Below are 22,692 nucleotides of genomic sequence, written 5' to 3'. Positions count from 1 at the left end.
AAGCTTGGTGAAAGCCTTAGGATGCTTCCAGATTGACCTGAGCATCTAAGTTCAATGCCATAGAAATAGAGGTCTGATACTCTAGGATGGATTTGGTGAATGTGGCTGAGCCTGTATTTGAATATATAACACACCCACAGCAAAAAATGTACATGAGAACACAGTTACTGTTTCTGCTCCGCCGTGACAACCCTGCTGAAGCACAGTGTAACCCGAATCTACTGGGGACATTCTCCCTGCTACATTTCAGCCAATGAGAATGGCAAGGGGAAAAATGCTGACTTTAGAGATCAATAGTAAAGCTTCATCTAAAAGGTTATGCCTTGAAGAGAATATCCTGCTATCTGACTAATATTGATTATAATGTTCATGTACGTTTTTCCTAATTTCTCAGTGGATGAATATTAGGAAAATCTCTACCCATGTTTAGAAACCAATGAAAACCTTATTAAAGATATTTTTTAGATGTGAAGCAGAACCTTAATTTTGTAATTCTTGTTGGTATCAAACAATGAGCCTCATGAGTTATGGATCAGGTCATTGCAAACAGCCTCCAGAAGTGTTCACATATGTTACTTGAGAAAAAAGCCTGTTCTTAATGCTCCCAGACTGGGATTCATCAGGCATTGTTAGGATAGCTGGCTACCCTCAGAGACATTCTCTTATACCCGAAACAAGAGAGGTGTTTAAATCAGCCTATGTACCTATCTGTATGGATGGAAATAGATTACATTGACTAGATTTCCATTACAAGTTCAGAAACAATAATCTGTAACTGCACAGAGTAAAACGGATCTTTAGAAAATACAGAAGAAAACATAAGAACCAAACAAAAAGGGAAAATCCCTACTAACATTCAGTTACAAGAACATAACCAAAGAGTTAAATCAAAAGCATTCTGTCTCCAAAACTGGATGCTAGGAGATGCTTAAGGAAGAATGTAAGAATGTGAAAATATGTAGAAGTCTCTCACAGCCTCCAATAAATTAGTGTGCTTTCTCAGCCACAGATGCTGCTTCAAAATAATAGCTTTTGTGGGCTCAGGCACTGGGCTCCACTTGGGTATCGAGCCGAGCCGTTGACCACAGCTCCGTGTTGACTGTCACCAGTCGTCACTTTATTTTCCACGTGCCTCAGCATAGTTTCCAAGAGCTCTGCTCCATGATATTGCCCAGCACAGAGGTGAGACTGATCATCCTGCCTTCCCATCAGTGGGAACATCACTGGATTGCCCTAACTCCTGAAATACAATGGGTAGTGGCTCAGCAACATCATCCAGCAGTTCTCTCAGGACCTGTGGATGTATCTCAGTTCCCATGAGCTTGTGCACCTTCATGTTCTTTAGATGGTCTCAAAACTGATCTTGTCCCACAGCTGGTGGTTCTTCATTCTGCCAGTCCCTGCCTTTGCCTCTGGCAGTGTGGCCAGAACATGTGCCAGTGAAGATCGAGGCAAAACCATCACTGAGTATCTCAGCTTTCTCCATGTCCTGGGTAACCAGGTCCCCCATCCTCTTCCTGAAAGGACCCACTTTTCTCTGTTCTTCCTATTATCAATGTACCTGGAGATGCTTTTCTTGATGCCCCTGACATCCCTGGCCAGAACTAATTCTATCAGGGTTTAGCTTTCCTAACCTGATAGCTGGCTGTTAAGACAATTTCTCAGTATTCCTCTCAGTCTACCTGTCGTTGCTCCTACCCTCTGTAGGCTTCCTCTTAAAAGCTAAGCAAGCAGTAAAATACTTTCCCTTTCAAGTGTTTGAAGTACCATACACTGAATGACCTTTTCATTTTCCATTCACAAAGAAATAAGAAATAACTATTCTTATTTCTGATACCTGTGATTATACCAATAGCTATAACTCAGGCCTGTGAAATCCTTTAATGTAATGAGCCATGCTGGAGAGTCATTCCCCTAAAGAAAAGAGCTCAAGATGATTGACCTGAAATGGCCTCTTCATTTTTAATGAAAGGAGATCTAAATATGGCAAACATTTCCCTGTGCTGCTGTCTCTCAACAGACATCTTCCTCATCAGAATCTCTTATGATTAACAGTTATTTAATTTTAGGGGGAAACTAGCAAAAAGTCTAGGAGAACTATCTGGGTTTTGTTTTTAACTGTGCAGTGATTTTTCTGGCAGAAAAATGGGGATTTTCCCTTTACTGATTCCATTGTTTGCATAAGAGAGAAGTAGCCCATTTGGCATCAGGAAGTCAGTGCTTAGAAAAGTATTATGGTAAAAGAGTGGCCATTTTTTGTTGGTTGTTTCACATTTGGTGTGTGCAGAGACCATTTTTACACTGTCTCCTGCCAGCATCTTCCCCATAATCACTTTTGTTCTCACCTGCTGGATCTGTTTGCCTGTATCATCTAACACAGCCCTTCTCTAATTTAAGAAATTCTTCCTGTTATAAATGTGTTAGGCTTTTACCTTCACCTCAGAGCACTCTCTAGCCAATAACAGCAGTTTTGCACCCAAAATATATCCAGCTCACCATGAACATACCTGTGGTGTGTTACCAAAAACACCAGGAGGTGAACTAAAGAAAAAAACATAGGAAAAGTAAAGAAAACTATGGTGAAACACTCAAATCTTTTGAAAAGCAGGAAATGCCCATCTTTCGAAGGGACAGAGGAAGTTCTGCAGCATTGGTCCCAATTTTTTTTTTTTTTAATGCAGTTCTAACTAGATGGAATAGGCTTTACAGTGTTTGTCCTCCCCTTCCTGCAGTCTACCAGAGTTAGCAGAACTCCTGTGTTTCTGCTACCTGGTACTCTCACACATAATTCATTCTCCAAATTTTCACCCAAGCAGCTTTAAATTAACACTAGGTAGGTAGTAACAGTGTGTTGCCTACTCAGTGGTTTGCTTAGATCTGGGGTTTATAGACCCATCCTTGCATGTCACAAAAATCCTCTGGCTCTGGCTCTGGCTTCTTGGAATGGCTCTGCCTCCCCAGCACAAACACTGCCTGCCTGGTTCTTGCTCTGAAGCTGTTGAAGACACTATTTCATCTGCCAATAATAAAGAAGCAACTGACCTAAGTTACTCTTCTCTGTTCACCTTGCTGTGATGGCAGAGTGCTGACTGTAGTGTTATTGCTCTATAAAGTGAAGTCGGATTTATGAGGCAAAATCTATGATGGTGTGATTCCAGCTAGACGAAAAAAAGCCCAGTATGAAAATAGTTATTCATATCTGTGATAGCCTTTGTCACAGAAAAGATAACCCTCCTGAGCTGAAAGGAATAAGATCACTGATGTAAATCAGACTGCTACATTCAAGTCCCTCTAAGTTACTAATGAGCCTGGAAGAACAAGGATTCTTAGGAGAAATCCAGAACAGCAAGACGTAAGTTGTTGGAGCAGAGGGAAGTACTTACTTCAGATGATACTAAACTCTTGTACAGTAGTGCCCGGCTTAAGCTGGTAGGAGCATGAAAGGGAGGGAAGGAAAAAGAAAGAGATAAAAGAAGAAGAAGAAAGAAAGGAATGTGTGAACAAATGAATGAATGAACAAAAGAACAAGGAATTTATAAAATGCAGTGTTTCTAACCTGATGATGTTTATTATTCGAAGCATGATGTTCTATTTTGTGGCACTCATTCTAGAAATAAGAATAATAAAATCTTGGTATGAAGCATTGGTGTAGGCAGTGTTATTTTCTTCATGTTTTCCCCATCTCACAGTGTTGATGGGATCCTAATTTTAGAGTTTCTAGTAGCAATTAAAAGAACTTTTTTATATAAAATTAAAGCATATTTTGAGACAGGCTTCAAATGTAATCACTACAATCACCATAAATCAAACGACCACTAGCAGTGTCAGCTTCACTGCCCTTCTAAGGAGGAATCACTTATCCTTTCTGCCACAGGATGGGGGGAACATGATAACTATTGATGGCTCACTACTTATTAAGTTGTCATCAGACAACATGTTGTCATAAGCTATTATTTGTAAATTGTTATTAAGAAAACATCAAGTGGCACTTCTGTAATGTAAGCTGGTTGTTTGAACAATGGGAAGGTATGTGTTGATATCGAAATTCAACTGTATAATGTTAAAATCAAGATTTAGTTCATGTTGCTATGTAGAAAATGGCTCAAATATTTAAATTTCTGCAATCTTCAAAAGCATAACAGTGATTGAATAGTAAGGGTCTGAGTCTCATGTAATTTATACTCATTTTATACAAGTGTGATTCCATATGATTGCTGAAGCATGACATTCTAACTTACCTTTCTGGCAACAGCTAGTGCTAGGCAGGCAGTAACTGTTCTGAACTTCAATATTTAAAATGGAGTTGATGGCCTGCAAATTTCTTTTACTGATTTTCCTGCTTTGATGTTCAGAAGACATCAGTAACGTTACCCCTGATTGATACTGGGGTAAGTAAGTTCCAGATCTGTCCATTCTTGTTTGTACTCCCATTTTGTCCAAGAAGTTCAAATAAGATGTGTCTGATGTCCTGTACCTGGTGGGGAAAGAAGCCTGGTCATATTAAGAATTCAGGGATTCTTGACTAAGTTGGGGATTGTCTTTATATTGTCATTGTTGGTGTCTGTAGTTTACTTAATTTTTTAAAACGTGTAGCATTATCCTTCAGTATCACAGTACAGGATAGCTTTCTTCTGAATCTGTAGACATTGTTTAAAAAAAAAAAAAAAAAGAGTGGTGCTTTATTTCTAAATGTTACTTTAATTAGTTCTTTGGTGCTAATGATCACATTACATTTTGGGGAGTAAAAACCAAACACAACCCAAAGTGCACTTACCTAGACACTGACACTTACTTTATACTTCACAAAAAGTCAATTTTATTTGTGTAATTACTGCAACTATACATGATCAAGATATAACGAGGTGATACCACGAGCTAGCAAATACCAACCTCCTCTGAATTCAACAGAGAAACTTTAAATAGGCAGTACTGCAAGCCAGCAAATATGCTTCCTTGCTCTAAAACGGGGATAACATCCTGCTGGAAATGCTCTTTTGAGTCTAGTTCTGACACTTTTGTGGTATAATTTAAAATTATAAGGTGGGGATACCAGTATGCTCCTGTCCTGCTGCCTCTAAATGGAGCCATCGTTAAATGTGGTTTGATTTGTCCTGCTCTTACAGCTAATGAAGACTGGGTGGTATTTCACCAGGGTTAATGCTCTTGGTCCTTGTTATTAATTCCCCTGTAAGTACTCACCTTTTTCTAGACTTTCCAGTTAGTCCTGTAGGATGTTAAAAAATGTTTTGATACATATGTTCGTTGTTTTAATCGTAGAGCTATAAAGAACTAAGTCAAGAAAAGCCTCTCAAGTAATACACAGGAGTTAGTTTATAAAGTAAGTAAAGCTGAACCACTAAGTAATAGTGACCACAATATAATTAACTTCAACATCCTCAGGGGAGAGATTGCACAAAAAATGAGGAAGCTAGTTAAAAAGACCCTAAAGTCAGAAGTGAGGAAATTAAAATCCTTCGACTCAGCATGGAGGCTACTTGAGCAACCATAACAGGGTAGCAGAAGGTACGCATAATCCCAAACAAACACGGACGCTGACAAGCAAAAACAAGCCAGAGGGCTGCAGGAAGGTTCACCAAGGCTATAGTCAAACATGTATTTTTCTGAAGGTAAAATTATAACTTGTGAAGTCAATAGGGATAAAACACAGTGGCTAAGATACCCAGTGGAGATTAGAAGGATGACAGAGGATTTGAGGAGCAGATAGCCTGACATGAAAATAAGATTTTTTCAAGTATTAAGAACCAGCAAGCCTGCACGACATTTTATAAGTCCAGTGGGCTATTTGGTAGAAAAGTAAGAAAACTAATGAGAATGCAGTGACACTGACATGAGCGTAAATGACTTGTTTACATTAGCATTTCCACACAGAATTTAGGGGTAAAATAGACATACTAATTTTTCTCCTGTTATGCAATATAGAAGAGGTTTTGTCAAGCACAGGAATTAAAAGATGTGCTGGAGCAAATTCATAAATTAATTAAAAACATGCTCCTAAGACTGGAAAGTAAATAAATAAATTCTAAGGGGATTTCAAACAGAAATTTCTGAACTACCAACAAGAACAGACAATCTGATTAAAACCAGTACACACAGTAAAGTAGAAAGCATTTATCCCCTAAAAGGTGCGAAGGGTAATCTGGAAATGTCAGCACAGAGATCTGTATACATAAGAAATATAAACTCGTTAAAACAAAATTGCCCATCCCTTAAGTTAGAATGATGTGATCAGAATTCAGAGGCCTGTTCTGAAAGGACATGCTTCTCCAGCCCTCCAGTATAGTGACCTCCAAATCTACAAAGCTGTTTCAGTGTTTTAAAATGTACTCATTTCCAACTAAAAATGGTCTCAGGGGAAGCCAGCAGTAGAATGAGAAGGCATGCGTGTCTGGCTGTGGGACAGGGGTTAGAGATCTAGAATGAGAATTGTGTTACGTGCACACAGGCTTTCTCTCTAAGAGGTGAATACCCAAGGTAGGCTGATCTGTGTACAGCACAGATTTCTCTGTTAAAGCTGAGAAACACTATTCCAATTTTGTCCGCCTTTACATTTCATCATTCGGAATTTTTGACTGAATTCTAGATTTTGACGTCTTGTCTTTCTTGATTTCCCTGACCTTGTCTTTTCATGGTTCTTCAGTTGCCTCTGTAATAATTTCTACACTTATCCTTCATCCTGACATCACATCTCCAACTCTCTGAAGATATTCAGCGGAATTATATTTTTTGCTGCCTTGTCCCCCTTCCAATCCAGTCTTATTTCAGTGTAATCTCACAGTCAAACAGATTCAGCTATCATCTGACAATGTTCTCAATTGTCAGATCCACTTATTTATTCTGAACCTGTCTTCTCCTGTTTGTGAAAGTGAAATCTCACTTTGTCTTCTTGAAATGTCTTCGTAGATAACTCATCGTCATCTGCTGTTCAGAATGGGACTAAACAGAATTTCTGCCCTCTTTCCTGCTCCGCAGTCTTCCCCCACTCTTTCCTTAATCACTATATCCGTACTGCATGTCATTCAGCTTCTCACCATGTATGGTCAATGCTTCTGGTTTGAAAATGTATTTAACTTGAAGAAAGTCCAAAACACTTTACAGTAACAAAAAAAAAAAACCCAAAAAGCCCTCAAAGGGTAGTTGAAATATCGAGCCAGCAGAAGGTAATACATTGAGAAGCCTGACTATGGCAGTATTCTCACTGGAGCAAAGGTAGAGCAGCAGTGAAGGAAACGCGACCTTGTGCATCGCCCCCGGGGGGCTGCGACTGTGACCTGGAGGAGCCGCATCCAGGCAGGAGAGGGAGTTCACTTGCCAGGGCCCATTCAGTCGTGAGCTCCTCTGCAAAGCCTCCCAACATGGGGTCCAATTAGTGCCACTTGTATTGGGGAATATTTTTTACAGACCTGCTGAAAGCAACTGGAAGAAGATTCTCAGATTAACTTTATACAGGCCACAGCTCCAAAGCCCTTGATCATTTTCATTCAAGGCAGATTTTGACTGCAGTCTCTAGGAGTTTTTGGCTAACGAAGGATCAGGTCCATCCTTTCGGTAATTTTTTTATCCTTACCTGGTTCCTATCCTGCTAGCCACTTTTCAGTTTATATTTTTATTACCTTTCCTAGAAATTAGGAATAGTAATGTTTACTACTTCTGTTAAGTGCTTATATCAATAAAAACCAGGTAATATTTAATTTCTAGAATTACCCACCTGCCACTGAATTAACAAAGCCCATATAAATCATTCCAAATGAGCACCTTGAGAGATGTCAAGTCCCAAGTTAAACATTATAAATGCTGGAAAAATGCAGAACTGAAACTAAAAGGTCCATCAGCTAGACTTTTTATTAAAAAAATAAAGGGTAATTATTCACAGATATCAAATCACACTAGTATGAGAAAAACAGAGGGGAAAATTGCTTTGTAGTCATCCAACCCTGAATTTGGGGGGTTGTCCCATGATAATTGTCTTTTGATATGACTCAAATATGAACTATAGATAGAGAAAGAGAAAAAGAAAGAGAAGAAAGAAAGAGAGAGAGAGGGAGAGAGGGAAAGAAAGAAAGAAAGAAAGAAAGAAAGAAAGAAAGAAAGAAAGAAAGAAAGAAAGAAAGAAAGAAAGAAAGAAAGAAAAGCAAGCAAGAAAGAAAGAAAGAAAGAAAGAAAGAAAACTGAGATGAAATTAGCCTCCTGCTCAGAGGGCACCAGGTTATCTTGTCCATTTCTTATCCAGAGACAGTAAAAAATAAGCTTAAAAATCTGTGTCATTCTCAAATATACTTAAGCTAGAGCATATTAACTGTTAAACTATCACTTATTTGTACTGACCACTGTTTAAAATACAGGAGAAAGCATTAGCATTGTAAAATGTTAATTGGTTATGTTGATCCCAGGAGCCAGGCAGACATCCTTTGTGCTGATCAACACTTAAAGCTGAATTATATTACTTAAGTACATGATCAGAAAAGAGCACAGTAAGATTTGTAAATATGTAAAATGATTGATAAAATACAAGGAGGGGAAACATAAAAATACAAAACAGTATCTTCTGCTTAGGAACTGATAACTGTTCAAGCAAATAATGACTTTGCTCAGTGTGAGTAAAGGCAAGGACCACTGTCTGTGTTTTATATCTGCACTGAGTTGCTGGCTCAGATCAGACAAAGGCGTATCGCACAAAACTATTTTAAGAGAAATTGCTCCTTGCCACATAAATTCCTGCTAACCAGTGATTACTCACAAATACTCCATTGGGGAAACTGAAATCATTAAGTCAACAATTTAAAAGCTGAAGTAGAAAGTGCTGATTGCTCTAGCTCAGCTCACCAGGCTGCTCAGATACAGGACTCCTTTCCAGTGTAACAACATATTTGGAAATAACTGGAGTGCCCATTTTGCCCCTTGTAACGAGGTGGTGAGGCCAGAAGTGGTAACTGGTGGAAAGACAATGAGGACATGAACAGCTTCTGTTGCTAATCCAGGCATTGTCCCTACTCCATGGGGATAGCAGAGGACTATAATCAGTATTTCGTACTACTGCAAAACATGTTATTTAACATATTGTTCAACACAATGCCAACTACATTGCTCTGCTATGAAACTAATACTCCTAATAAGTTTTAAAACCAAGTGCTTCCTACCTCTGAGTTTCTGGGTTTCATTTCCCTTTCCCCCCCTTGTTCTAATCTCTGCCCTGCTGGTGGTGAATAAAACAAAGAACGTTTCCCTGTTGCTGGCGCGGTGCTTGCAGGGGTTCCTGCGTACCTGTGGCGTTTGCAGCCCCGCCTGAGCGCAGGGCAGGCTGTGGGCACCCTGCCCTGCCCGGGACCCGCTGGCCCCTGCCTGGCGCTGCCCTCGGAGCGGCGCAGGCTGCGGGGCCGGGGGTGCCGGCGGGACCCGGGCGGACCAGGCTGGATTTAATGAGCGCGTCTTCACTGACAGATTCATTATTTGTGTTCGGTCGCTTCAAGTCAAAACTGATTAGTTACACTTACTGCAGCAAAGATTTAATGATTTTATTGTTTATCTTCAATTTATTTTGATTAACATCTCCGTTCTTTTCATTGCAAGTGCAATTAGGTGTAATATAACAGCGACTACTTTAATTTTGCTGAAATTAAGATGAATAAGTGACGGATTATGGCACTTTGTTTAACAAATAAATCATAGTTAAGAGGACCGTATTAGTAATAAATGAAAAAACAGACAATCTAATTAAAATGCACGGAGCTGATTGTTCAAGTTTCCAGAAATGTAATGAATTTTCATTTTGGAAATCAACTAGATTTCAGTGTTGTGCTTACGTATTGACAGTAAGATGACAGAAAGGCACATTATTTTGTAAATCATCTTAATTTCTTTTATTATATTGGTAGAAGGAAGTACAAGCAATGAAATGAAGATGCACATTTAAATTTTTTTAGGAGCTAGGATTATTTTGTCAGAAAACACAGCAATTAAGGTATGGTAAAAAAAGAGACTGAGGGATTGAAATGAGGGGAAAACTCATTAGTTCAATTCTCACATGTTCAGACTTCAGCATTTTCTGCAACAGATGAATATTCTCCAGGTCCCAGCCACAATTTTCTTTAAAGTTCAGAAGATTCAATTCACTGCCGCACAGCAACAGCCTCAAGACACGTAAGATGGAAGAAAGAACTAACATGAAGAAAACGGAACTCAACAAACAGTGAGGAAATCAAGATTGCTCTATCCAAGCATCCCCAAATCATGGGGCAAGTAGCAGGGCAGCAATCCCAGAGCCAGCTTACTGTGGGGGTCGTATGGGCTTAACTTCTGATTGAGGAAAACCAAGAGGAAAACGAACTCTTCAGAATCAGAAACTTTATCCCTCTGATGTTTAAAAGACCTTGTATTTGACAGGACAGCTTTGAAGATAAAGACTGAAGTACTCTCCAGCTAGAGGCTGTTCAGCACCCCACACTGCTGCCTGCAATGCACTTCAGTTTTGCACAGTTCACTCATGGTAGAAAGGAGACAGGGGAGACATTTTTGAGTATATTGTGCTATTTCTTGATGCCACTGTGTCTGACCCAGGCTCTTTTTACAGAGCCTGGTAGAGCGGGGCTCCATTCTGCACATTTCCATCATCCCTCTTTCCCACCCCACTGCACACTGGCCAGTTGCTCTCAGATGGCCAACATGTAAATTTGTGAGTTAAGACATGCACTGCCATCCCTGGCTGCAGCCCAAGAGGTTGGCACTGGACGGGAGCGAGGATGAGAAGGGACTGCTCCCTTTTCCTTAACGTACAATATTCTTTTTTTGGGGGGTGTAGGAGGATTTTATTCCAGGGATTAAGGTTAAAGAAGACTTAAACAGAGCAAGATATTCTCTGTTAAGACTTTGTTTTGATTTTTTTTTCCCCTATGTATTAGGAATTGGAGGGAGGGGCGTGGCAAGGAGAGAAGAGAGGAGGAAACAGAGAATGCAATTCCTACGATCACAAAATCTGTAAAAGAGTACTTTGTTCTTCCTAAACTTTTAAGCCCTCTTCTTCTATTATTTTAAAACAGCTTTAAATATTTTTTCAGATATTCAGAATAAAGTCAGCATTGAAAGAAGTACTTATTAGGATTTAGTAGCAATTTTTGAGGGATTTTTCCTACCTCATTTAGAGATTTATTAGTGTACTCTCCTTGAAATACAAGAATTTCAGTGGCAATGCAATTTTTTTTTTCAGATAAGGAACTTCCTCATAGCTTTAAAAGGGACCTAATATCATATTTTAACAAATGTCTGCAAAAAAAGAAAATTGAAAAATAATTCCTGTCCTATGGGTGTAGCGGGAAAAATCACCAAAGCCAGTTTTTATTGGTGTAAAATAAATAAAGGGAAGGAGGAGGTGAAGTGAGCATCTTGTAAGGCCTCCTTTCTTTGTCCCTGATTATACTGATCAGATCAACTCATTACATTAAAATAGGTAGCTCTTCCTAAGAGTACAAAATCAAATAAAAAGATAAATCTGGATTCCTTTAGCAAAGCAGTATACCAACTTATTTGCAAATGTTTCTGCTTATCTCAATCCCTCTTCTAATATTAGTTTTCAACATTTAATAAATAAATAGATGGTAGGTAAAGACAGAACAAGAGGGGGAGATAGAGAAGAAATGATGCTAATGACCAAATCAACCTGTAAAAAGCAGCCCTGCTCTGACTGGAGCCCCCGTCATCAGCTGAGTGTCATGTAGGAGAGCCCGAGGAGCCGGGGGAGGCTGGGAGGGCTTGGTGAGCTGGAGACTGGCAGCACCATTGGTTTGAAAGGGCCGTGATTGATTTGTCACCAGAGGCCCATTTGACTGGGCGAAAAGCCCTTCTGATCTCAATCTCTCTCTGCCTCCTTACCTCTGCTGTCCCCTCTCCCTTCTCCTCGTCGGGAGGCTGGCACAGCAGCTGGGCAAGGGGGCTGCAGTTGGGGCTGACACACAGCAAAAGGGTTAAGGTCACGGCTGCTGAAACTCTGTAAGGACTGACAGGGGACATCCAGCTCATCCTACTTCTCACTTTCTGTCTTGCCTTTAGAACTCCAGAGGTTTGCAAAGCCCCCAGTCCACATCCACACAAATACACCAGCACTCCATTCCCCAAGCAGAGACACAACCAAAGGCTCTCTCTGCCTCTCTCCTTCCCTCTGCCTCTGTCTCTCTCGCACACACTCACACACTCACGCACACACACACACACACACACACACACTCTGTCTCCCCACCCCTTCCACCTTCCTGTTATCTGTGGCTGGCAGAAACCTCTAGATCTACAAATATTAATTACAAAGGACAACGAAAGGTAAGAAGGCGTCAATTATCCAAAGGTGTCGTGATGTTATTTCAAGTCAATTGCAAATGTGTGAGGGGGAAGATTTCGCCCCAGTGATTCCTGTCTGCTTGGCTGATGGGGACCGGAGCTGATTCCCTCCCAGAACTGCTGCAGCTATGCCTTAAACCACACACTTTCCAGCAGGAGCCATCAGCATGGGCCTTTCTGAATTCTCTTTTTATTTCATTCATTAAGGGCATTAGGCAAGTTGGAATTTGTATGAAAAGGATCCTATGGGAATACTGTCTCCAGGGTAGGTATTTTCATGACTTTCCACATCCTGGGGCTCTCTCTGTATCTCTTCTCTTTCTCTTTCTCTTCTGTTAGATGGAGCTTTAAAGGAGGCTGCCCTTATCTTCCACCTAATCTGGGGAAAGGAAATATTTTGAGCTGCATATATTGAATGGCAAAATATTTTATTTCTTTTATGAAGTGGAAGCTACTAAGAAATTGTGGAACCTTTCCTGCTTAATTTTGTTAATGGGCTTTGTATTATTATTATTCCTATTCCTGTGTTCAGGTTTTTCTCACACAGGAGTTTCTAATGACAATTGCCTTCATTATCCAAAAAGAAAGAGATAGCAGACTGGACAACAGCAAAATAATATTAATCAAACAAAGGCAGAGTTTAAATTAAAAGGTCTGTTGTGTTCTCATAAAAGCAGGACAATCTCAATACCCTAGCTCATTTCACTTGGCAAAAGAACGTGGCATCAGTTTTTTAACTTTAAAATAGTTTAATGAACACGAATGGAGAAATAATTTTTCTGTGTATTTAGCAGTCTATAAAGAAGAGAGAATGCTTTAACTTTGATCGCCACAATTAGTTCCCTGGGTATCTAGAGGGGAACAGGGCAGCCCTGGGAGCCTCAGTTCTTTAGATACAAAAGCATTTAGATCGCTTTAGAGCAGTTAATCCTGAGACTGGCTAGGGTCCCTTTTGTTTTCTAACTCCATTGTGGGTTTTGTTCAGTTTTTTCTATTCGCATGATTGACTGCCCAATGGATGCTAATTATCCAAATGTCGCTTCTGTCCTTTGAGTGACTTTCTATGTATTATGGGCAACTGTCATGCATTCTGTCATTCTATATCATATTACATGTATTATCATATGAAAATGGTACTCTGCATAAAGGAAGGTGTCTGAACCAGCAGATGCTGCAGATATTTAGAGGACTTGCCTAATTTGAATGGATTTTCTATAGAAAAACTGGTCAGAAAGCATATAGGGGAGAGTCAGAAATTGAAAGTTTATCAGGTAATTATTTTTGTCCTTTTGCTGTTTACATGATAATGTACATGGCATTAACTGTCTTTGCTTCTGAAATCTGCAGCCACCTTCCTCCTCCTGAACCAGGCAACCCGTCTGTATTTATTAGAGTATGACAGCTTAAGCTAATTAAACTGATATCTGTCTAAAATAATAAGCCCAGAAAGTTAGAATAAACATTATGATTATAAGCAGAAAAGGCAGCTATACAAATGTAGCATCAGTGTTATATTTTAATGATAAACTAAAAATTCCTGTGTGAAAAACACTGGATGTGGAATTATGAACAATAATAAACTTCTGCAGAGAAATTTTTCACTGTAAATATTTTTTGCTTAGATCTTTATCTCTTTCCATGATATTAATAAGGCTGAGGGCTAACACAGCTGCAAATGTGAATATTTTTTATTTTATACATATGTGGACATATATTTAAAAGGATGTCAAGGGAAAGATTTTTGCTGCAATTTTTCTGCTAAAATAAACTTAACACACCTCAGTGTAATGTGCATGCCAGCACTTAACAGGAATGCAAGATTTATAACGATAGGGCTTTTTAGATTTGCACTCTGGGGTCCATTGAATCCATAGGCACATCCAGAGTTCCCTATCCTAAAATGTTAGGATAGTGTTTTATATTTGCCATTCATATGAAATACTCTGCATATATAACACTGAAATTCATGATCTTGAGCTTCATCAAATGGATGTGCAGTAAGTTTTCATTAATGGTAAAGCTAAATCATGGGAAATATGTGCTTTAGGAAATAACACAGAGATGCCATAGAAATCCTTGCTCTGCTGTATCAAGGTGCTTTGAAATTTTACATGATCAAATATACATGATCAAGCTGTGCTTGTTAGGGTGCGAGGGGCTCCAAATGGTCAATGGCTATTGATCAGGCTGTTAAGTATTTGTTCATGATTCTTTATATCCCAAAAGATTCAGGGAAATGAACAGTGAAAAATTGCATCAGAGTCCACCTTTGTTTGAGATTGATGTATCAAAACAGAGTATTCATTTGCCAAATCTATTGGAAAAAATGGGTAGTAAATGATGACATAAAGACTCCGAGCCCAGAGTATTTCCCCTTTTTAAATTATTTTTGTAAAATTTTAAGTGCTAATTAAAAATGTAAAGACAGAGCCTTTGTAGAACATGAATAGTGAATTATTGATAAGAGCAGATTTACACAGCAAAAGTAGAGATGCAATCATAGCTTATCAGTTGACCTTTACATTTTACTTTACATTTTGCTCATGCCAAAATTTTTTTAACTGAAGTTGCAATAACAGTGATGCAGGAAAATCCATAGAGTGAAAATGGAAATTTCTGTTACTCTTAGAAAACAGCAAATCTTACTGGGATCAGTAAGTTACTACCTTTTAGTAATTGAATACATATTACTCTTCATGAAGAGTTTAAATTAAATGTGGTGGGTTTTTAAATTATAATGTCATTTGGCAAAAATCTCAAAATATTTGAATAATAATTCTTCTTTCTTTAGATTTCTACAGTATGTATTTCTACAAGTTCATCATATGTATTGTTTATTTTTAAAATATCTATTAAGTTGGTTGCATAATTCAAAATATTACACATGTTGAAAGAGAATGCTAATGTATAATTCTTGCAAAATCATACAAGGCATACTTTATTTGATTTCATAATACTATACATTACATAAATTCATAAGATCTTTCCTGAACACAGAAATCTCTGAAGAGAAACTTACTGCACATTAAAGAAAACTACTGAACACAAAGAATTATTTCTGCAGATATTTGTCTCTAAGTAATTATAACATATGTCTGTGTCTGAATCTGCAAATAGATAGATGGTTACACACACATATGTTCATCCACACACACACAGCCTCATACTGTGATATATCTTATACATATTTATATAAACAAATTTACATACTGTATCTTTGGAAATCTTAAAACCAGCAATACGAATTTTGTGCCTCGTTTTCAGGTGGTAATTCCCTTAAAATTACTTAATATTTTCCAAATGAGAATTGCATTGAAAAGAATCAGCCACGCTTATATAAAAAGTTTGCAAAGTATAAAATGGGCAAAACGTCCCGGATTGGTGGGAAATGCCCTCTCACCTTCTCGTGTCTGACCTGCCACTTAATTAACGTGCTCTTGTCTGGGAGCGGGCAGTGTGAGCGAGGGGCAGCACGGCAGCAGAGCTCCAGCACTCGCAAAGTTCTCACTACGTTCAGCTTTTAAAGAAAACACCTTACTCAAGTACATTTATAAGATTCCATTGCCACTGTTTCAATTTGCAGCTTCTCTGACCTCTCCTTGCTGCCAATTTTTGCCCACGAGGTGCCCCGTGCGTCCCTGTCCGTGGCAGCCCCGTCTGTCCCCGCTCCCCAGCTGTAGCACAAAGTTTTCTCTCGGTCCATACCTGCTCCTGGGCTGGGAATGGTTCTGCAGAGCCAGGCGGTGGCATTCAGGTAGTCCAGAGAAGGGTTTGGAGTGACAAAATATTGACTGGATTTGGTATTCACTTATGAAGGATGACGTTAGTGCCACAAAAATCCCTGTGATGTACAGGGAATAGTTAATTAATTAAAGGACCTGCTAATTGCTACTTGAGGTACTGTGCAGCGCTGATGAAGAGTGCTTGGTGCAAGGTTAGGTTCTCAGTTTTGAGTGAACATTTTCATTTAAAAGATTTCTTTAAAGTACATCCTAATTTTTTAATGTTTTTTTCAGGTTACTGTATCTAGTTCAGACTCAAGTGTTCAATTGAGCTTCAATTAATTATAATATATAGTCAGGGTTCTTTAGCTGGGATAGATTGATGGAGAAGCTTTGTTTCATTTGGTGCAGGTGGCACTGTTTAATAAGCACAGGAGAGAGTGAATAATGTAGTGTTTGCAAAGAGAAATAGATGCAAAATAGAGAGGTGCAATTAGATCAGCTCAGAGAAATAAAGGATAAATATTAAATGGTCAGGTATCTTGCAAATATCAAATAAAATAGTAATAAGTATCCAGTTGAAAACTGCCATTTTAATTTATGACTATCTAAAAGCACTGCTTTAAAATAAATCTAGTGAGCAAGTGTTCTGCCTTCATTAGGCAGGCACATTTCAATATCTGGAAAATACCAGACTGCTAATTTTTAAACTCTACACATTGTTTTTCTGATACTGAAGCATAAATAGATTCTAAATTCAAAATACAAACACAACTACTTCAGAAATTAATTTCCAAATTGTATTATAAAATGCCTTAACCTTTGGCATTCTTTTTTTTTTTTTTAATTGGAGTTATGTTATATTGGGGAAAAAAATTACCCCATGGAAAATTAATCTGGGAAAACTTGTAAATCATTATCAGTAATGTACTAGCCAATGAGGGGCTTCTTTGCATGCACTAAAGATGAAATAAAGTTGCAGAAGATTATTGAAAAGAACAACAAAATTATAGATTAAAAAAGTAAAGAAGCCAGCAAAAATGAAAAACCTCTAATGGTACACAAAACCCCGAACCAAGTATATACTGCTGAAAATAACAAATAAGAAGAAAGAGGAGAAATGTTATTTGACTTTAAAAAGAAAAAAAAAAAGGTTCTGGGTATCTGGTAGCTAAGAGGATAGTCCTGTAAGCTACTTAACAAAAGAATGTAAATGTATTAGGCATTTCAGCAACACTTCTGCATCTAAGAATTTCAGCTGTAGACAGATTTTCCACAGACGATTCCCCCCTACTGCTAACCTCTTAAATATACCTATAAAATACAAAATGTTCCAAATCACCTCCAATAAAGGAAGCTTCCTTACATTAAATGCATTGAATATTTGTGTTGAAATCTGAAGTGCTTTCTGATGTGGTTAAATTCACGAAGAAATGTGGTTGTAGAACAGAAAGGAATGTATTGAGCACATCGCTCTGAATATTTGCAGATGGATCCAGAGCTGGGGAAGTTTACTCATAAAGTATGGAATTAATCATATTCTTAGGCTCTGAATATTCAAAGGAAGCAGTACGATTGGAGTCTTTTCCCTACAAACCTTGTTTTTGTTATGCAGCCGTGTTTACCAAATCCCTGCTACACCCAATCGGGGCAGGCTCCCAGAGCCCGCGGATTGGTGGATGCTGGACTTGTAAAAGGTTTATGAGGGAGTGTTTGCCTGCTCCTGCAGCCCGGGGTGCCCTGCTGCCAGCATGGAGCTGCGGGGCTGCTGCACACACAGGGGCTGCAGGGACAGCACGGGGGGAGCGGGCAGCCACAGGAGCTCTTAGCTCAGCTCCTACGTGCGTTTGGGAAACAGACTTCACCCAAAGAGAAACCTTCCCCAGTTTGGTAAAAAATATAAAAATCTGTCCGTTTACATTAAAAACGTGTTCCTACAAAGGACCTTGCTACAATTATTGGAGCTCTAACTGTAGAGCAATAAGATTAGTGTGCAGTAAACAGATTAAAAAAAACTAATAAGAAGCAGCTACACTACTAGATGCAAAAAAGAGACATTTTTGCCATCTTTGCCATGTTCTGCGCATGAATTTACTGAATTTCTAGTAATTAGCACTTCATATTCTGTAAAAGTTACTGTATTTACATTATTTGTTATGGTAGATGCTTGTCAGGCAATCAGATCTACGCACATCACCAAATATGTATATTCCCCAAAATAAATCTCCAAAGCGATGGTAAATATACAGCTACTGACCTTCAGAATCGTGTTTTCTTTACCAATTCACTGTAATAAAAATGAACATTTTGTCATCACTTTGGGAAACTGTGCCAAACACCTTAAAACACATGTCACATGCCAACTTTACTTCATTTTTGTCCTCAGGGAATAGATACATCTGGAATCATAATCACAGATAAAAACCTTGACAAAATTGCACATGAGCCCAGCCCTTCTCTCCAACACCTACCTTTTCATAACATTTAATACAATATTAATATCGGTTACTAAAAAGGCTTCCAACCTTTACATTTCTGACATAACATGTTCAAACCCATATTTCACACTTCTTGTTCTGTTTTAAGTTCAGTGGATTTAACAGGACTCTGGAGAGAAGATCATGTGGTTGAAGATTTCCCTCCCTCTTTGACACCCGTAGAGGCAGTTTTGGAATTGTTTAAATAGCTGTGGCTATATAAACTGAAATATGTGAGACATTGGACATCTTACTTCTCTCTCACATCTATAGATACGTGCTTGTGTTTTCCTCTGAAATCAATTGCTTGTACCAGGGAACAACAATTTCAGCACAACATCTGGGCAAAACCTTCAGAATATTTTCCTTTTAAACTCTATTTTTTCTCTTTCCTGCATATGCCTGGTTTACCAGACAAATACAGTTAGCTAATATATATAAAAATAGCATTTGGTCTTTTTTATCTGTGATTGACGGTTTTTCAAATCAAAATAAAACACATTCTTAGTCGATCATCTTCTTGAGAGCACACTCCTGTTTTAAGCTCGGTTTGCTTCTGAAGACAGCCAGAGATCTCACTCCATCAGGGGTAAATGGTGGAATTAGAGATCCAACAGATCCCATACTCTCTGAAAAATGCTTGGCTTAATATTTAGTAGCTAATTCCTGAACTGATATTTTTACTGCATGTGTTTATCAAACACTCATCAGCTGGTATTGCAAAGAAAAAGAATCTAAAAACTTTGAAAATTTCCATTTATGATTGTGTTTGTAATTAATCCCATGCTGGAAGTACCTCAGGCAGCTCACTGTATGGCTTTGTTCATGTCAGAATGGGGAGAGCAACCTCTTTTTGTTACATATTTAACAGCTTTGAAAGACATTTTTTTAAACAGCAAATGTACTAGACAGCTTTAAAGCAGAGGACATTAAATAGGGGCCAATTATTCATTCAGCAGCTCTTCGTGCATCAAAAACATGCATACCACCAAATTTTCCTGAGACAAACCACTTAATTTCTCATGACTCGGACACCATTTCTGTACTAACTAGCTAAGGATAGCAATCATTTACAAAAATAAACAGATATAACATGTTTCCTACCCTGGAATACTGAAAAAAATCTTTTAAAAGACATTCATTTACAATTTGGGGACAGCATTGGTGACAAGAAATGTCCTATTTTTAAATGGAACAGTGTTATTTGTTAGGATAATTTCATTATTCTCTTTCACTTTAAAATGACCCAAAGTATCTAACTCAGAATGTAAGAAGTGCAGAAGGTGATCCATGAATGGAGTAATAATTTGCCCGAACCATTTCAAGTGAGACCACGGAGCTGCTGGTCTGTCTGCAGCAACCTGGGGAGAGGAAGAGCTGAGCTGAGCTCCACTTGCTGACAGGAAGCAAACTGGCTCACATTTTAGGAGAACAACATCATTGCCTATAAAAGTGAAGAAGAGACAAAATATATAAAACTGGTTAATGTTGTAGTTAACTTGCAAATCAAGTAAATCTGTTGGTACAGTATTTGAGAAATAAACGATAACAGCATCACACCAAACACACATTTCTGAACATATACGCGTTCTGATTTTGATTTAATGGTATCTCAGCGTCAACTATTGCTTCCTTTGCTGGTACACACTTCCTGATGCCTACTGTGAAGGGTGCCCATATTTACAACTGAGTAAGATGATTAATTACACCTTGTCAATCACGGTGCATGAAGACATAACACCACAGCAGACAATGAAGAAGATGCCCGAAGCTACAATTACATTTTAATTCATAGTTTATTGTATGTTCCCATATATTGCAGTCTAATAACCGTAGGGGCATCGAAAACATATGAGATATCAATCACTCTGCCCCTTGGTCTTTCATGTTTATATTATTGCACAGTCCTTAAATTACCATAAGTAGTTGCTTATTTTCTAAGCTTTCTTCTCTTCTCTCTTACCTTTTGCTTCCATTTATCTTTTATTCTTAGTATCTTTATCCAACAGCTATAAGTATTTGATGGAAGTTTGTAGCTCACTTAAAATCTGTAACAGACAACCTGAAACCCAGCAATTAGCAAAGACAGCTTAGACTTGTGTTCCTTTGTTGAAGGAGGCGTTGAATCTTTTGTTCTGATTTAGTCACGGTAGCTGGGTGGAAGCTGGTACCTCATTATGTGGTTGGTCTGTTTGTCTGGTAGGTAGCAGATGGTACTGGAGATGACGTTACCAAGAGAGGCAGGGTAGAGAAACTCAAGACCTGTGATTTGTTCACCTGTCACCTATAACAAAATACAGGTTAAAAGACTTTATTATTAGCTGCACCATTTTTTTAATGAAAAAACTCTCATTTCAGATGAGCCTGTGTTTCATTCTGAAGACGATTTTGCTCCAGCAATTTTTCTGTGGCTCATTATTTGAAAGTATCCTTGATTTTATTCTGAACAATGTAAATGCCATTCATGTGTCAGTGTGTACATTAGCAGCTTTATGTTTACATTCTGTTACTCTCCTTGTGTTTTGGTAGCAAGGGTTGGATGTCTTCTTGTGTTTGTATATCCATTAAAAGATAATCAGAGATACCCTGTGAACTGGAGGCCGTGCCATACTTTTTCAGTGCGCTCTTGGTATTATTGGTTCCATCCACGGAGGCAATTCTGTGACATAAAATACTGTACTTTAATTCTGTTAAATACCTAAAATCTTTTTGATAATTAGCAATGTCAGAGTGTACAAATCCATGACCTTTCCTGACTGCAAAAAGTACATAATCAATTCAGTGATAGGCAATTAATCTGGTACTAGAACATTTGAGGGTAGTACGGTACACAGCTGTGAGAAGGGTATCTGCAGCAGTGCTTGAGCAAAGGTGAGCCAGTGCTGTCCCACCACGGGCTCCGTGGTGTCCGGTGAGCAATGATCCACAGCTGCTCCTGGAGGCAAAGCTCCCAGCACAGACGGGGCTTGAAAACCTCTCGCAACTGTACGGAGGAAGGGAAAGATGATTTTATCAAGATAAATACCATACGGAACCACTAATGGTGCTGCAGGATTCTAACCTGAATTCAAATATGAACTTCCATTGTTTCCAAGGTTTGATTTTAGGACAGACTTTGGATAGTTCCCACAGATGCCAAATTAGCTTGCATTCTGTATGGTTTCTTGAGGGGTCTTTGTGGCTATTTCATATGCATTTCTACAAGAGACACTTTGTTCTCCTCTGTGACATGCAAATGACTTTAACCACTCAGAGCAATCCCAACAGAAAGATGATAAGAAGCGTCAATTATTGTAAGAATGGAGTGTATAAACCCAGCGAAGTTGGGCTATAAACAGAAGAATTCCAGTTTTAGCAAGGATAATCTTAACTGCACTACACCTGTAAGAGGCAAATCACTCTGTCAGAAAACAACACCTGATGGGAATGAGCAGAGTGATGTAATAATTCATAGTCACGGATGAGGCAGCGAGTCTCATGATCTCAGATGTGCATTCACATTTGCCTTCCGTTGTGCTACCTTTGCTAACATAATTAGAGGTGCGATATTTGACATCTTTAATACTAATTAGTCCTTCCTTACTACCCACCTCCTGGATAAATATTTAGGTACCATGAACAGTCTCCCTGTGCACTCTTTGTTTTTCCTGGAGAGTTTCTGAAGCTTTTCCCCAAGTTCAGAGACCTTCCTGGCCTGGTTTTCTTACAGTCTACTTGGAAATGAGAGATGCAAGAGGCCTTTGGTCACAAACTGGAGTGACTCAAGTTACTATATTCTAACAGAGAATATTTTTCATAATGAGACTTATTGGGCGCATTCAGCTGGTCATAGATGTTCGGGGTATGGCGAAACAAACTCTCGAACGCCTCCTTCTCGCGCGCTGGAGGAGCTGTGCCCCACAGCATCCTCGGAGCGCCATGGCCCGACACGTCGCCGACGGTCACCGGGCGACAAACGCCAAGCTCCGAGCGGGACGCGGCAGCGCTCGCGATGCCCGGGCGGCCGGGACAGCGCGGGGACAGCGCCCGGGGACAGCGCGGGGACAGCGCGGGGACACAGCGCGGGGACAGCGCGGGGACAGCGCCCGGGGACAGCGCGGGGACAGCGCGGGGACAGCGCCCGGGGACAGCGCGGGGACAGCGCGGGGACAGCG

This window comes from Vidua macroura, chromosome 21, assembly GCF_024509145.1.
Source record: "Vidua macroura isolate BioBank_ID:100142 chromosome 21, ASM2450914v1, whole genome shotgun sequence".
Classification (NCBI taxonomy): Eukaryota; Metazoa; Chordata; class Aves; order Passeriformes; family Viduidae; genus Vidua; species Vidua macroura.
Note: the sequence above shows the minus strand (reverse complement) of the source record.